The sequence below is a fragment of the Alligator mississippiensis genome, chromosome 6, assembly GCF_030867095.1.
Source record: "Alligator mississippiensis isolate rAllMis1 chromosome 6, rAllMis1, whole genome shotgun sequence".
Classification (NCBI taxonomy): domain Eukaryota; kingdom Metazoa; phylum Chordata; order Crocodylia; family Alligatoridae; genus Alligator; species Alligator mississippiensis.
Genome location: NC_081829.1, coordinates 28,957,782 through 28,972,573, shown reverse-complemented (window position 1 = coordinate 28,972,573; position 14,792 = coordinate 28,957,782). Strand labels below are relative to the sequence as shown.

Here is a 14,792-nt window from a genome sequence, read left to right as displayed (position 1 = left end):
CTGCTACAGAAGGCAAAAAAACCCAACAACCCATCTGTACCAATCCAACCATGGGATAAAATTTCATCTGACTCCAAATGTGACAATTAATCTTACCCTGAGTGGTATAGGGAGGGAGATAAAAACTCTCTAGTGTATATTTTATATATGTATGTATGTATGTATGTATGTATGTATGTATGTCACAGAAGTCAGTTGTTTGAATTGAAATACTTATTCTTTTTTTCTCCAAAGGTGGTGTCTGTGCATGTGCTCAGTTTTATATCTGTGTGTGTGTGTAAATCTAGAGAGATATAGATAGACATATATGTCAGTCTGTCTGTCTTGACACTCTCAGGCATATTTTAACAACCTTTGCAGCAGCAGGATATTGGCCACTGTAGCCTCCCTGCTTTATCTATGGCAAGCTATATATATCTGAGCGCACGCGCACACACACGCACACACACACACACACACACACACACACACAGTGTTCTGTATCTGTATGGCATGAAACTGGAGAAAGCTGTGCAATATAATGCTGATGGGACATGAATGTTTTCATCCTGGTCTAGAACACTTGTGAACCTGTTTTGCCATATCAAAAGTGGACTACTCTTTTATCACTACGGCATGAAAGCAAGCCCCATATAAAAGACACCCCAGTGGATAAATATACTCATTTGTTACATTTTAAATAGCAATCCCTCCTTCACTGTTATCTTCTTTTGTATCAAAATCACCCATGGCATGAGGGCTTACTTTGACAAGGAAAGCAAGTGATTGTGGATCCAAGTTGCGCTGTAGGAACATATAATTTACTGTTGCAACATAAAGAGCAATAGTTCAGTCAGACCTCAGTAAGTTAGGTTTCAAACTGATAACTGTCTGAAGTCAGATAATTCCAAGATAGACACATCACTTGGATACTATCCTTTGACAAGCCTTGCTTTCTGCAACTATTCTTCTGTCTTGTAGAGATGCTTTCTAATGGATTATGACACCTGGTCCAGATGGATTGCACCCAAGAACACTAAAGGAACTGGCAGACATCATAGTCAGACACTAACAAGGATTGGATGAAGTACCTGAAGACTAAAAGAGAGCCAACGTGGTACCTATATTCAAGAAAGGGAGGAAAGAAGATCCAGGAAACTACAGGCCAATATCTCAATCCCTGGAAAGATCTTGGAAAAAAATTATCAAAACCATTCTTGACAGGCTAATAGTAGGCAACATTCTGAGGGATAGCCAGTACAGGTTTGTTGTGGGTTGGTCTTGCCTGACCAATCTCATTTTCTTCTATGACCAGGTGATGCATCACCTGGACAAAAGGGAAGAGGTTGATATCTTATATTTGGCCTTTTAAAAAAGCCTTTGACCTGGTGTCCCACAATGTCCTCGGGGAAAAATTGGGCAACTGAGGCCTCAACTACACTACAGTCCGATGGCTAGGGAACTGGCTCCGAGGTCAGACCCAGAGAGTGGTAGTTGATGGAACCGAATCAACATGGCACATGTGACCACTGGTGTCCCCCAAGGCTCCGTTCTTGGCCCCATACTCTTTAATGTCTTTATAAATTATCTGAACTCTGGTATCAGAAGCAGAGTGGCCAAGTTCACTGACGACACCAAACTTTAGGAAGAGTATCCACACTTGAGGATAGGCTGCTGATCCAGGCTGACCTCAATAGGCTTGCAAGGTGGGTGGGTGGAAAACCTGATGGCATTCAATATGGAGAAATGCAAGGTGCTCCACCTCGGGCGGGGACCCACACCTAACTTATAGGCTGGGCAATGATACACTTGCTAGCATCATGACCAAAAGAGACTTGGGGGTCATGACTGACCACAAGATGAACATGAGCCACCAGTGTGATACTGCAGCTGGGAAAGCAAACAAACTCTGACTTGCATCTACCGATGCATCTTGAGCAAGACCCAGGATGTCATCTCCGACTGTACGCAGCCTTGGTGAGGCCACAGCTGGAGTAGCATCTAATTCTGGGTTCCACAATTCAGGAAGGATGTGGAGAAGCTTGAAGGAGTCCAGAGGAGAGCCACGTACATGATCAGAGGGCAAGAGAACAGGCTTTATGAAGAGAGGCTGCAAACCATGGAACTCTTCAGCCTGGAGAAGCGTAGGCTCAGGGGTGACTTGGTGGCAGCCTATAAGTACATAAGGGGTGTGGCATCAGGATCTGGGGGAGTGCCTGTTCACCAGAGCACCCCAAGGGATGACAAGGTCCAATGGTCACAAATTCCTGCAAGGCTGTTTTAGGCTGGACATAAGGAAAAACCTCTTTACCGTCTGAGCCCCCAAGGCCTGGATTAGATTCCCCCCAGAGGTGGTGCAAGCACCTACTCTGGAAACTTTCAAGAAACATTTGGATGCTTATCTTGCTGGGATCTTTGACCTTAGCTGACTTCCTGACCTTTGGGAAGGGGGCTGGACCCGATGATCTTATGAAGCTCCTTCCAGCCCTAATGTCTATGAAAATATTAATCTATGAATCTGGATGCTTTCCCATGCAAAACGGTTAAGGAGTTCACTGGTGTGTTTTTCCCAATTTGTTATCTGTAGCAGTAAACCTTTGTTATCTCATGTTTTTACTGTTTATACTCCATTCCCAATAGAGATCAGATGCAAGGAACCATTTTACAGCATACCAAATCTGCAACACAATGGAAGTCACTAGACTAACGTACTTCAACTGAAGAAGTACTCAGTGTACTCACAGTACCAGCTGCGAAAGCCACGAAGCAGATGAAGGCAATTTGCTTCCAAGAACCAATTAGTTTAAAACTATCAATGACCAGAGTAAATTGAACATTTTCTCATAATAACATGAACCAAAGAATTTGTCATCACTCTGTATCTCTGTCATTACGTGGCCAAAATGTTAGTTATCTATATTTTCAACAGTTTGGGTGCTGATGCCTTTTGAAATGGTTATTCATTCCTTAATTTCAATTGTTAATATTTGTGCATATTCCAACAACCTGAACAGGTGCTTTAATACTTTGAAATAAAGACAATGATAAATCTTGCTGGCCAAAATCTCAATTGGGCAGCAAGAATTACTTTATCATGGACAAAGCTGGTAACAGATGCACCACTGGAGATGTGAAAGATAGAAGAGCTTACAATGATACTGACAGGCTGATGGCCTCAGACTTGATTTTGAACATTGTGCCTTTCATCTCTACTTTGAAGGAGTTAGTACTGACATAATAAACAAATATAACTATTTGTTCACAGACAGGCAAGGTTCCTTGGGGAAATCTGCTATCTTTTATTAGACCAACTAAATAGCTGGAACATTTTTTCTTAGCAAGCTTTCGGGTTTAAAAACCCTTCATCAGGCTGAGGAAGCACCTGCAGTTGGTGTGTGCTCTTCCTGGATGGAATGAATAGTCCATCCAGGAAAAGCACACACCAACTGCAGATGCTTCCTCAGCCTGATGAAGGATTTTTAAACCCAAAAGTTTGCTAAGAATTTTTTTTTTCCAACTATTTTGTTGGTCTAATAGAAGACATCAGATTTATCCAAAGAACCTTGTCTGCCTGTGTCCTTAGACCAACATGGCTACAACCTACATCCCTACTTGTTCAAGCATTCATGGCACAGATTTTTTTTTTTAAATAAAATAAATAACTCCACTATTTCTGGTCAGAGCTGCTTTCTTCTGCTCTTAATATAGAAGACTATCCTCTGTTCTAACTTGTTATCATCATTAGATTATGAATGGCCTGCCTGAAAATACATTGGGCTTCAAAAACTAGAACAAATTGCAAGAATGGTAGTATCATTATAATCCTTTCAAGCAAAGGTTCCCAAACTTTTTCTTATTGCGTAACCCCTTCCAGATTTACTAACTGTCCACATACCCCCACCAGCACGTGTTTTATATGTTAACCCTTTAAATGCCAATTATTATTATAATGAAAACTAAATCTACTATTATACAATTTCTTCTACATACCCCCCAGAGATGTCTTGCTTATCCCAAGGTGTACATATTCCACGGTTTGGGAACCCCTTCTTTAGAGACACAGACATATAAAAATATGAATATTGATTAATCTAAGAACTGAAAGCCCACTCTTCTCTCAGTTTGCAAAATATAGCCATAGATAAACAAATGACACAAAAGAAAAAAAAAACAAACATTATACAATAGGCTTTTTGTGTAATGAGATTAGCAGGTTTTTACCACACAGATGAATACTCTCACTCCTCCCTACTTTATACCCTCTGTTTTGTTTTGCCTCAATACAGGGAAAACTGTTTCAAACTGGCATGACAGGAGACAGAAGTTCTTTGAGAAATTTGTCTGCTTCATGGATATTATTCTACCCCTCCAATTTAAATACAGAAGCAAGAGAAAGAATTTTTCTCTTTAAGGTCTCTGCAACCCAGATGGCTAAAAAAACCTTTTTTTTTTCTTTTTGAGAGGACAGTTTTACTTTGTTGCTAGTAATCCACTGGTACTACTAATTCCAAGCCTTCCCAGCCTTAGCATGTACAGATGCCTTAATTCATTGGTTCACTATTTTCAAAATGGCCCTGACCTATTTTGTCCAATGAAAGGAGTAATGTACAAGATGAAATTACCCCTTTGATGACTCAGCAGTGTTGCAAAGAGTTTGGAATTATACTAACGTTAGTGACAAAAACAACACCCTATATAACAGCCTCCCATATAAAACAACATCTGACCCTGGTGGACTTAGGCTAACCAAGAGTTATGCAGTGTGGTAACAGACATAACTATAAGTTCACAAAATAGAAGATAGAATTTTAAATATTAAATTTCGTTATCCAATGAATCCCAAACTAATATAAAATTTAGGTCCTGTATTTACTTGTATGCTATGCACACCTTTTCCCAAAAATCAGCTCACCAAAATCAGCTTTACCCACCAAAGTACTACATAGTTCTGATACCCTTGTTATGCGATTAAGCTTGCAAAAGCTAGTGCCAATTAGAAAACAGCTGTGAACGTGTTAATACTGGACTGTGTCTTCTCCTACTTCCTGGAAGGGACAGGGAAACTGGCAATCCTCTTTTAGCAGTGTTTTCCTGAAAAGGCCAGCTCTAGCTAATGGGCTAGGTACAGATACTCAAAAAGCCTGAGGCTGAATTGGTCTTTGCAAGTTAGTCTAAACTGCGCAGATTAAATTGAAACAGAAGTGAGCAGACATTTACTTTCACTTCAGGAAATGTAGCCACATGCCTTCCGTGGCTTAGGCTAGAAGCCAGGTGGCACTAGAGCACAGCTCTCTGGCTGTATGTTCATTTCCTCTTCCTGCTGCCCCCAAAGTTCTCTGGGATTTGCAGTCAAGAATTACAGCAGCAGGACTTTGCAGAGTTCCTCATCACTTCCTCTTTCTGTTTGCAGGTGCCTCAGGTATGAATTTGTAGTCCACAGGTGCAGCCAGCAGCAAGCTGGAGCATGGGAAGGGGTGTTTAACCCTTCCCTGACCCCAGCTGGGGTTTGCCTGGGGCAGGGCAGTCCATCTCCCCTCCCCACCCCAACTGGGATGCATCCCCAGCCTGGCTTGCCCCTCCCACCCCCTTCTCAGCCAGGCCTCACTGCTATGGCTAGAGAGCAGAGAGTGGGGCCAGCCTATCTGAAGCAGACAGAACAGTGCAGCCGAGGGCTGGAAAGCATACTAGGATGTTGGGGATTGTGATTTAACTTGAACCAGGAAGGGGTCCGGGACACAAGTTTCATAAACTGATTTGACCAAAATCAGTTTAGTCTGATACTGCATTCACCCAGGTTTATTTTTAACCAGTTTCAGGCATTTTGAAACTGGTTTATGTGCACGGAGCTTCTGTTCTGTTACAGATTTAAATTGGTTTCTGATTACTTAACCCAGTTTATGTGTAACTTCTGTCCCTAGCCATAACCTAGAAAAATCTTTTTTCTACGTAGTGCTATCCAAAAAAAAATTGCATGTCTTATTTGGGGGTGGTACATGAGCAAATACGTTAATAATTCTTCAGAAATGGTAGTGGATGGTTTATAAGGCCTTATAGCTAGGTTCCATACCTATCCTAAGAAATGTAGATTTAACACTTCATGCCAGAGTAAATATACCATTTACTATAAAGAATCTCAGAGAGGTACCTAGCAGTGTGAGTCTGAAGTCAGGCAAAGGCAGGCCTGGGTAGCACCTTCAAGACTGTTACCTATAAAAGTGTATGCTTCTAAACCACTTAGTCTCCAAGGTGCCACCCACCTTAGCTGAAATGAACAAAAATTCATCAATATAAAACATAGAAAAGAAAATAAGGTATACTATTTCCCCCCGCCCAGTAAATTATTCATTCAAACAATCCTTTCACATGAAAGATCTGAAACTGAAAAATAATAGTAAGCCATTGTTTCTGGGCAAAGGAAATGCTTGCTTGCTTACTTAGCACTCTGGCAAAGGATATATTGGATAGAATAACCTATCCTGCAAGAAGGGAATTCCCATTTTGTTCTCAAATGAAATTCAACTTACAAGTCAGAAACTCTCCTGAGACGAGGAGGAATTTTAAGATTTCAACACTATACTGAACAACCAAACTCCTTAATATTACTCCTTAATATTACTTGCCATTTTTAAACAAATGAGAACAACACTGACCTAATTTTCAAGAGAGCAGAAAATTGCCATTTAAACATTTTCAGATGCAAGGTTTCTGCTTTCCAAGGCAGTACTATATGGAACCACACCAACTCCTCTACCTGTAACATGCACATAGACATGTTCAGACCTATTTATGAAACAAAGACTCTGATTCACTCAAACAGTCAGTTGACTAAAAAACACAGTATTTACATTTAAGGGGATAATGTCCAATGTCAAATAATGTTCAATGTCAAATAATGTTCACTGTCCAGAAACATATATAACTACAAAAGCACCTGCCATACACTGGAGCAACATTTCACAGTTTCTCATCTGCTTACTCTGTTTTTAATAGCTATAAACAAGGACAGGGTAAGTAGGTAAGTAATATGTATATACCTTACATATCCGGCAACAAATCAACTCACTAGAAATTGCATTCTTAGCAACTTAAGGTACAACCCCTGAAGAATGATCTCTTACTTATGTGCTTTGCTTACCCAATTTTCTGCTAGGTAAATTGATCACTGGTATGAACTGTGATAACTCCATTAAAGTAAATTTGTATCAGATGAAGTTCCTACCCCATTAGATTTTCCCTCCACTTTTTTCAACATTCATGACTTTTCTGGTGGAAAATCTAATAGTTTAAGCATACTTTCCCATTCTCATAAGCTATCCTCTTTTCCTCTCTCAATGCATTCTGCCCTTGTCTTCTTTTTAGTTTTCATCTCTTCTTCTTTAAATTAAACCTCACCTTCCAAACCTATCACAAATTATTCCTATTTGACCTTCCACATTCATGACCAATACAGGCCAGAGACAACACAGAAATCTGAAATGAAGCAAGCTGATATCCTAGAGTTATGTATTCTGCATCATTTTTTCAGAGTCAGTTTTGTAAGCTATTCATCCTTGCTCAAGCAAAAATCAGGTCCAATGCTCATTTAAAAAATATCCATGGGAAAAGTAAAGAAACCCTTTGGATGCAGTCACATGGTACATAAAGTACAGAGAAGAGAAAGGTCGAGGAGGAAAGTAGAGAAGAAACCCAAAGTTACTACTGCAGAATTAAATTATCCTTTATTCTCTTTACACTGCTTTTAAAATGCTTGTATCAGTGTGTATGCTTTTTTGCTAAACGAATCCATTTTCCACCCACTCCTTGCAAATTTGCCTCATTACTTCTGCATAAATGTATAGTCTAACTTTGAATTCAACAAGTTTGAGGGCCTAATTTTGACTTGTTCTAGCCTTTCTTGTGTTTCTTACAGCTGCTGCTGTTTAGCAACTACTCACATAAACAGAGATGGTCACCAATCTTTGTATGTTTAATCAACTAATAAAATATTGTACAATGACCAATATAGCTAAGTCCTAAAGCTATTTCAAATGACTAAGAACTAAGTTTGCCCTATGAACAAATGCTAAGCATGCAGAAACAGCATAGCGTGCAAAAATCAACATAGCTGGATCATTCCTGCCAAAGAGACACTAGGCAGAGGTTCAAGCGTGATCAAGACCAAGGATGCAGGGGTGTTATTTTGGCTAGCTAAGGTCTTCAAAAGCAGTGTCTGTTGCTTTCGTTAATCTATACTTTTGGGTGTACCTTTTGCTTTTTTGCACCCATGCCACAAAGGTGGATTACTTAAGAAACAATTAGGTGCATATACAAAACAATTTGCAGGCAGTCTTACTCCTTCAGCTTTCTAAGTGAAGTGCCTTTCAAGGCTGATTTATAACACTGTCGTCTTGAGAAGGCAAAATAATTAATAGGAGCATGGACTTCTAATTTCACTGACTTCCAGAGAAAGTGGATTTCATTTGATTTATGATGGCCAGTGACTTTGCATTTTATCAGTTCATTCACTCATTATTTATGCTGATGACCAATTTCAATGGGTCGCTATCATCTAACTCGCTACTAATCAAAGAGAATTAGGGTTCACTGCATTATTTAGAAGCTACTAATTTATCTTCAGAACAAGTAGCAAGAATAGTTTGGGGCCTTCTACACTAAAAAAAAGCAGCACAGCCAGCTAAGACGCACGTTTTTGCTTGCTTTACAAATGAATGCCGTAGTGGCTAATCGTAAGAACAATGACTTTTTACACAAATCCTAAAATTGGGAAGACAGAACACAGATCAAAAATAAATATAAAACATTGAAACAATAAAATGAAACACTTTCCATCTGACCTCCTATGTCAAAACATTTTAAATATGTGCTTTCCATTCCCTCTGCAGTTAAATCAAGGAAGCTTTTCTTTACAAATTCCAGTCTCTGTCTTTCTCTAACAAGATGGAAATCTTTGCACCAAAACAATGAGAGTTGGCATATTTCTCATTTAAAAACCATTTGAATAAATTCCAGATGAAGAAAAAATAGATTAGATTCAAACTTAAATACACAAAGATAGATTTTTATCAGCAAGTAATAATACAAATCATATTCAATAATTTTGAATTTAAAAAATCCTCCCATAAGCCATGAAAGAAAGTGTCTTATTTTCCTCCTACTAAACAGAATGTGAGAACCTGACTTTAATGTTTTGCCCTTTCACTATATTTATCTTCTGATTTCCTGTGGGTTTTTTACATGGTTCATCAGGTGTGTACTAGTCAGAACAGCATTTTGATCTCCTGGTAGGGTAAATGTTCATGGTCTTTCCTGTATTTAGATGAAGCGCACAACTTCAGAACTAACTTCATAGCTATGCAGATCAAGTGGCATCTCTGGAAAGGCAACTGAACAGTAATGTTTGGTAAATTTCATATCTTCAAAATCCAAGTGTTGAATCTTCCATACCCACATCATGGTAATGTTCCTAAAAATACTACAGTAAATTCCATCCAGAATGAAATTTAACGGATCGGTGTGATGAATGGAGCCAAAGCTCCTAAAACATATTCCCAGTAGGAGGAAAATAAGACACTTTCTTTCATGCCTTATGGGAGGATTTTTTAAATTCAAAATTATTGAATATGATTTCCCTATCAGCACTAAACCACTTATAACCAGTTCATGATTCAGTTTACCTAATCATAAAATGGGTCCCTTCAGCAAAGCAAAGTCTGAATTGCTAAATAGAAAGGTTTCACAGGGGGCTCAGATTTAGACACAAAATAACCAAAGGAGGGTTTAGGTACATTTTAGAATGGCTAGTTTCATCCAATTATGGCATTACTAGTCCCCAAAATTCAAAATGTTGAGTCAGCTGGCAGAACAGTATGAGAGCTCTCACTGGGTCCATGTGAAATAAAATTAAACAAATTTTCATAAAATGCTACATGATAATACAGTTTCCAGGTTTCATGTACAAAGTTTTAATTCTGTGCCCTATCCAGTCCTATGAAAGCCTACATTCCAGCCTATAATGATTTACCACTCCGTATCTGAATCAGCGCTGTCCCACCTGGTTCCACATCACCTGCATTTACCTTCAGCTCACCTGAACTCCTCCTGAAGATCTAGGTGTTCTTTCACCCCTGAGCCCAGGAATGGTGGAAGAAGTGGTAAAAAGATCCTCTTCCCCCACTGTCCCCCTTCTAGTTCTTAGGAGGGCACAGTGGATGAGGTCTTCACTTCTCCCCAGGCCTGGTGCGACTAAAATGGAGAGGCAGAAAAAGGCAAGATCAGGCAGCACTAATTTCTGAGGAGGGGGATGAAAGGTGCAGAGCTAAAACCTGCTAGGCTCTTCCTGTTCTCTCTCAGTCTTCTGACCCCAAAATTACTCTGCTTCAGCAACAGGTCCAATAGACTATTCTTCCCCATGAGGCAGCAAAAAAGAAAAGGCCACCTCTCAGAGAGTGTTTCCTTCTAAGCAGAGTGGAGGGTGGAGGAATCACAGGAAGGCTTGATGCTTCTTGAATTGAACCGCAGAGGTTAAAATAGCATTATTAATAAATTACATCTTTTGCAGCGTCAACAGTAATGCCTGGCAAATCTCTTGCTCCTTTCCCTTCATGGAGCTTTACAAGCAAAAAACTCCAAAATACAAGTGCTAACACTTGCTTCCTGGCTTCTGATCAATAAGATTTTGCTTCTTTCTTACAGAAACAACTCAGCTCCTTCACAAGGTGCTGAGTCTAAACAGCTCCCTAGGCAGGGCTACTCCACTTAGCCTCCACTACCTTACCGGTAGCTGCCTATTTTTCTTTAATCACCAAAAGGAAAAAACTCAACCCAGGCCATCATCTGGCTCATCAGGGTTTCCTCACAGAAGCTAAGGTAGAGCTAAAGTGACTTACCTGGCAATATAAAGGAATCTGTCTGCGTAGTTCTAACATTATTTCCCTACCTCTTAATGCTTGTAATGACCTTGCAGATCTTTAGGTAGATGGTGTTATTTAGTAAAAATAGCTATAAGCATTATTGGGCAGTTGTCAACTTGTCTATTAGATTTTTTCAAGAATCATATATGGTCACATAACCATTCACTTGAAATGATCACACACATTTACTACATAGATTTAAAAAAATGGGGTAATGTAAGTAATCTTCACTAATACTGATTTTTTTATTTTAAATTCAAGTTGCTTATCTACAGAGCTCCCCATATATATGTACATGCACACTTCTTTCGAGTTATATAAACTACCTTCATTTTCAGAATCCCATCTCTCAATACATTTATAATTTACAATACATAGCTTATACAATTCAGATCATCCGGTACTCTCAAAAGCAACCGACAACTTGGACATTTAAATTAAGAATGAGATGTATAACCCATGTACTACTAAAAACTAATATAAAAGAGAGAATGTGGTGATTTTTAACATTGGTCTCAAATAAGTGGACAGATTTTAATACATTAAATTCATACTTTTGTTGCCCAATAATAATTATGGACTAAACTGAAATAATTAAGTGACCATGCAGATTAGTGTTCATAAACGTTTTCTTCGCATAAATACAACATGCTCATCATACTAATGATATGAAATAAAATCCATGACTTGGCATAGGTTTCTGTGCCATATCACAATTTAAAATTCATCACTGGTAGAACCAAGCTTAAACACTACAAACCAGTTCATCTTCAAACTGCTATCATTTGTTTATTGCCATTAACTCATTAAAATGATTTCACTCCAAGTGAAATGGGTGTTTACAGCTAACTTTACAAAGTTCAGTGACTCTTTACATTCGTCTTCCAATAACTATATGAGATCTGTATATTAAGAGTATTCAAAACCATTCATACTTTTTTATTTGCACCAATCAGAAAATATTAATGCCAAAAGTGACTCTACTTATGAATTAACTCCTATCTGAAAAGACATGCATGAATGAAATCAGTAAATATTTATTCTATACTACATACTCCTCTCCTCCCCCCACCAGTATAAATACAGTGTCTGAGTTCTCAAAATGTACTACCATGGAATTTATTTTTGGTCTCACAATCTTTGTGGACACATTCATATATTCCCTCTTATTCTCTACCCCAACAAATACAAGTTTTGAATTGCATGGCCAAACTGGAATATATGTATGTATACATGTGGAGAGCAAAAAATGACATTTGTCCATGCCCGTGCCATTTGCAAATCTGAAGTTTATTTTTCTGAGCAATTACTTATATTTGAGTACATATGGAACTGCAAGAAAATCTTGAAGATTGCATTTTGAAAATCTGGCCAATACGAGTATAGGCAGGTGTTCTGAATGGGTGAAAGAAAATGTGACCTACAATAATTATATCAGTCCGGGGACACAACTCTAATGTGACTTGTCCAAGGAAATATAAGGTAGGGTCCTAGCAGCACTCCTTTGTGTTTCCATCTTTTGTAAAATCTTTCACAAATATGGAGCAAAGAAGCCTCCTCAGCCCTTCACTTTGAAAACAAAGAACTAAAGGAAACAAGTGGAATAATACAAAAACGAAAAATAGGGGAAAACCTCCACAATGATGCATACAGTAGCCCCCATGAGAACTGGACAAACGCAACACAACCCAACAGCAGCATTTAACTGGTAGATCAAGTAAAAATAAAAATGAAGAGCATATTTATCCACACAAAAGTGACTCTTGAGAAGGACATTTTTTTTCTTTATAGGAAGCCAGATGCTAAGTGAGATCCTTGAGCATTATGGTACAAACATATTTAATAAACTAAATCATATGACATTCAACAAGCAACAATTTGACTACCAAGACACACTTTTTAATGCATAGTTTATGACAAAGTCAAATCAAACATGTAAGAAATAAACTTGATGTTACTAAGAGGATAGAGATTAATTTTGAGAACAGAGAAAACACCATTTTTTTCTCAGATTAAGAAGTTTGCAAGGAGTAGAAGAAGTGAAGCTTATATAAAAACAGAGACAAGAACACATCTCCACAAAAGGTTACTGCAGTTCAAGAAGCACAGACCATAAGTCTTCACATTCCCCTTCATGGGGGTGGGAGGGCAGAGAAGGAAAGAATGCTTAGCCTATTCATCCTATGCCATCTCTATACCCTCTCTTGCTACCAGATAGGATTCTCTATGGTCCTGGTAAAACTATGGACTCACCCCACCATAAACAATTATTTAGAAACAGGTTTTCCAGCTATTCCGAAAAGTAACATGCTTCAAGGCACGTGATAATTGTGATCATTCCTTTCAAACCTATGCTTGCTAATGAATTCTTAAAATTGGAACTCTCCCATCTCTACACCAAATGATGTCACTACAGTGGTACATAAGAAAACAGCAAGTCCTATACTAGTCAGACTAGTGGTCCATCTAGTCCAGTGGACTAGCGGTCCATTCAGTATCTCATCTCTGACAGTGGAAAGAGTGAATTCTTTAGATAGACAGCACTTAACTGGATATATCCAGAGTGATCTATATCCTGTTTCAGTGGTACTCAACCTTTTTTTTTGCCCTGCAGGCTAGATGGGTTGTGCCTGGTCCATCCATGCGTTGGATCCAGCTTGTGGCTCTGATTTAATGCACAGGGAAGGCCTGGTAGGAGGACAGCCTGACCCTGATCCAGCTGAGTAGGGGAAAGGGCCTGATATGGTTGCACGTGGGGAGGTGTATCCCACCATGTGGGGAGAGGGAGGTGACATGGCTGGCCCTTATCCAACTGCGTACAACTTGCAAATTTGGCAGCAGAGGACAAGTCATAGTACAGGGGCGGGCAAAACATGGCCTGTGGGCTGAATCTGGCCTGCCAAGCACTTTCATCCAACCCATGGGCACCCACCAATAAACTGTGTCCTGCCCAGCCTTTCTGCGCATGAAGGTGGGGGTGAGGTGCCCATGCATACACACACCGCCCAAAGTAACCTACTGCACCTCACTCCCACCTTCATGGGTGGAAGGGCCCGGCCCTACCAGCAGCAGCTTCTGAGTAGGGCTGCTGCTGCCCCTGCTGCAGCTGCCTCCATGGGAATCTGCTTGGTTTCCCAGCATCCAGCTCACTCCAGGCAGCAGGTAGGGAAGAGGCAGGGATGGGGGTGAGGGCATGCAGATGGATCTGCAGCTGGGAAGAAGCACAGAGAGCAACACAGAGCCCATGCCCAGGGGGATAGCAAGAGAGCAAAGCTGGGCTGGGCAGGGTGTGGGTGTGAGGGAGGGTGGAGGATGTGGGGCACTCAGGGTGCTCGTGCCCAGCGCAGGCACTGGTGCCCAGTGGGGCATGGCTCCAGCCAGTGCTGCGTGGATGGGCAAGGAGCACAGCATGCCTGGCCGCATCTATCATGGGAGCTCTGCGTCACATGCCTGCAGCTCCCACACTTGCTACGGGGGGGAACCCCACACTGGAGCCAGCTGCCTTCCCCAACCGCTGCTACATAGGTCCCCCCCCCAGCACTAATCGGAGCCATGCCCCACTGGTCACCAGTGCCTGCACCAGGCACAAGTCCCTGAGCCCCCTGCCTACTGCTGCCAGCGTGGGATGTGTGCCATGTGAGGAAGTGTGTGGGAGGGGTTCCCACACCCCCAAGTCCTGCCCCCACAACCTCCACTGACATAGACACATACCTGAATGTACCCTATGCCCCCCCCACACAAAGCAACACACCTTCACAACCCCCCACCCCACCATACGCACATACACAGTATACCAGAGTAAGACTATTTTTTAGTTATTATGGAATCACCTCTATATACAGAATGCAAACGCAAATCAAGACAAAAATATTTTTTGTAATAACATTAAAATATGTTATAGTA

The 14,792-nt window shown here is 40.3% G+C and overlaps 1 protein-coding gene across 2 annotated transcripts in view; it reads right to left on the bottom strand.

The window, feature by feature from the left end:
* Positions 1 to 14,792, bottom strand: part of LRMDA (leucine rich melanocyte differentiation associated) — a 1,121,698-nt gene that overhangs the window by 696,159 nt on the left and 410,747 nt on the right. The window lies entirely within an intron of this gene.